Genomic DNA, 2,272 nt, shown 5'->3' on the forward strand with positions numbered 1-2,272 from the left:
GTGGTAGGGAACGTGGTTCTAGAGTTCTCTGGAAAAGATCTATGTCACTGATCCAAGGTTTGATTTCAGAGTTCAATCAATGTTCCAGTTCTGTTGTTCCCACCAGCTTTTCTAGAATCCGCCAAGTGTTGCTAGAACGTGTTGGAATGAGTTCTCGAGAGGGGTAAGAAGTTGGAAGGATTTTAGGATATAATGAGACAGCATGAACTGAAGCCCATTGAGTCTCAGCTTAGTGCCTCTTTAACACACTCTTCAATGTAGGCTGGTAGTGGTCAAATAAACTCTGGTTTCTAAGTTTCTCTGCTCTGATGTTGTCTGGTGTTTCCTTTTTCAGAATGCTTGCCAGGCTTGGCTCTTTGACCTGGTGACAAAACCACCATTTAATATTTTCATGGCGATTGTGATCTGCCTGAAACCATTTAATATTTTCATGGCGATTGTGATCTGCCTGAACATGGTTCTCCTGATGGTAGAGACAGACCAGATGAGCATACAGGCTGAAATCATCCTGTACTGGTTCCACCTGGTCTTCATCCTCATCTTCCTCATTGAGTTCATTCTGAAGATCATTGCGCTCAGACAGCACTACTTCACCGACGGATGGAATGTGCTCGACTTCTTAGTGCTCATCTTCACCATCGTAGGTGAGTCAGCAAGGTTTCCTGTGGTGATGTCATCATCTCCTCATTGCAGAACACTTCGATTCATTTAGATTCATTAAAATTTCCTTTAATTCAACGTACAAATTAATCTTGGATCTTAGGAACAAGATCAAATAACATTCTCTTGTTTGGTCAGCGTTGTTTTTAAGGGTCCAAGCAACGAAACTAGCTGCTGGACACAAATGTTTTTGTTCTCATTATTAGGGGTTTAAGCCTGAAGGGCTGAAACCCTGTTGTTTTTGTATGAATTTATTAATTTTTCTTCAGAAATGTTTCTGCAAATTCCCGTAAGATGGTACATCACATGAAATTTTCATCAGTGATTGCAAGTTGTGTGGGAACGCTGCTCGTCAAATATGACCCCAATCGGCCAGATGGCCCTAATTATAGCGCCCAAAAATTAAGAACTGGAAAGGCCGCGCCCCTCACACCGTAAGTCCAGTTACCTTGAAATCCGACTTACAGTTCTATGCTCCATGAGCATGTCCCTGAAATGTTTATCAAATTGGTCAACAGGAAGCAACGGTGTTACCAAAGGAGGGCGTAGCCCGGTGGAGATTTGGATGTAAATGTATGAGCATCTGTTCGATTGTCATAAAACATGTTGAATATTTTCAGTGGAGGTGTTGTGAACTGTGAAAGATCTTGATCCAAGTTAGTGTTCAAGTTTTTATTGCTGGCTTGAACCCTGGAGTTGCTGCTTGCGGCTTTATTTCTTCTTCTTCCTTTCTTGATATTTTTCTCTGCTGAAAGTGTTTGAGCAGCAAAAACTGTAAGAAACTCACAAAAATTGGCAGGTGGGTTTCAAATTCCACCCACTTCCCAGGCACAAAAAATGTCACTCAAGGTGGTGGTCTAACAATCAAGTTTATGTTTTTACAAACCGCTTGGCTTAGGGTGCTTTCACACCTGCCCTGTTTGGTTTGGTTCAATCAAACTCAAGTTTGTTTGCCCCTTACGTGCAGTTCGTTTGGGCAGATGCAAACACAGCAATCACACTTGCTTCCACACCAAAATAACCTGACCAAGACGTTCTTGAAGAGTTGGTCTCGGTCCAGTTACAAACAAAGTTTGGTGCTGTTTGTTTGTGGTGAGAACGTGTTCCGACCTCACAGTCAGATTAAATAAATAGTTTCTTAATTTCTTATGTTCTTGGGTATTTTTTGTTATGTACAGATATGCACTGATGACTGGTGGGCAATATGGATGTTGATGTAATCCAGTGTCAGTTCTCTGATCATGAGATGAGACGTTAATGTGCACTAGGGCTCCTCATAAGGGGTCTGCCCATTGGTCCGACATCCCATTGCCTTTCCCAGTTGACCCAGAACCGGTCGCGGCGCAACATCAAGGCAGAAATACGCCCGCCGGGAGCTGTTCAGCACCGCGGAGAGCTCCCCACACAACCCGGAGCCCAGAGTTAATAACAGGAGGTTAGGGTGTTTCACTCTCTTCTCTCTATGACACTTGTATCTCGACCAGTAGCCTACTTTTGTTGCATTTGCTGATCCTCTATGGTACACAAATACAGTATAGCCTAGTATAATCACATATCGGAACAATGGGACATCGGACTAATGGGATGTCGGACCAATGGGCTGTCGGACCAA

General features: G+C 43.2%; 1 pseudogene; it reads left to right on the top strand.

Moving 5' to 3' along the window:
* LOC126407342 (sodium channel protein type 4 subunit alpha B-like) overlaps nucleotides 1–2,272 on the top strand; it is a 37,399-nt pseudogene that overhangs the window by 24,578 nt on the left and 10,549 nt on the right.

This window comes from Epinephelus moara, chromosome 20 (assembly GCF_006386435.1).
Source record: "Epinephelus moara isolate mb chromosome 20, YSFRI_EMoa_1.0, whole genome shotgun sequence".
Classification (NCBI taxonomy): Eukaryota; Metazoa; Chordata; class Actinopteri; order Perciformes; family Serranidae; genus Epinephelus; species Epinephelus moara.